Source organism: Caenorhabditis briggsae (assembly GCF_000004555.2).
Source record: "Caenorhabditis briggsae AF16 supercontig from assembly CB4, cb25.NA_049, whole genome shotgun sequence".
NCBI classification, from domain to species: Eukaryota; Metazoa; Nematoda; class Chromadorea; order Rhabditida; family Rhabditidae; genus Caenorhabditis; species Caenorhabditis briggsae.
In genome coordinates, this window is record NW_025543503.1 from 3,812 (window position 1) to 4,809 (window position 998).

Below are 998 nucleotides of genomic sequence, written 5' to 3' on the forward strand. Positions count from 1 at the left end.
TCAAAGTTATGCTATGAAGACGTCGATCAGAAGAAAGTAGAGATGACAATATCCCAGGTTTCTTGCTCAAAGAGGTTCTCATGGTCCATGACATGCTTCTCAACAAAAAGTAATTTTCCAAAGAAGTGATAATGATATGATTTTGAAATATTACAGACTTGTCTTGTGCTCTTTCGACTTGAATCACTTGCTTTTTTGGAGTATGCGCCTTTAAATTTTTGGGATTTTTCGAAAAATTCAAATTCAAGCGAATTGGGCCTTGTTTATACTCATTTTGAAGGAAATTTTGCGTTGAATTTGGAATCAGCTCGTCAAGCGCTTCAAAATGAGCATAAACATGCCTATACAAATCAAAAAGTTTTGAGCTCAGAAGGAATCGAACATTTGGTCTTACGCACCGTAATGTTCTATGCCAAAACCCACTGAGCCATTTGGCCCACTTTTCTGAAAATCGCTGTTTTTGACGGTTTTTTCGGGGTCTTAGGGTGTTTAGTGATTTGAAAGCTTTTTTCATGTCTAGAAATGCCAACAAAGATCAAAATTCGCAAACAAAAACAGTTTTGAAATTTTTTTCAAAAAATGTTTTTTTCAAAATTTTAAAAATCTCATTTCCACACCTCAAATGAGCCTAAAAACTTCATTTTTGAGGTCTACACAAAAATAAAAAACTTTCACCCCTAAAAGGAATTGAACTTTTGGCCTTGTGGGCCTTAAATTTTGGTATCAAAACCCACTAGGCCATCTGGTACAATTTTTTGAAAATCGCTGTTTTTGACGGTTTTTTTGGGGTTTTAGGGTGTTTTTAGTGATTTAAGAACTTTTTTCATGTCTAGAAAAACCAAAAATGATCAAAACTCGCAGAAAAACGGTTTCGATTTTTTTCAACAAAAAAATTTTTTTTTCAAATTTTCAAAAATCGCATCTTTATACCTCAAATGAGTCTAAAAAAGTAATTTTCCAAAGAAGTGATAATGATATGATTCTGAAATATTACAGAC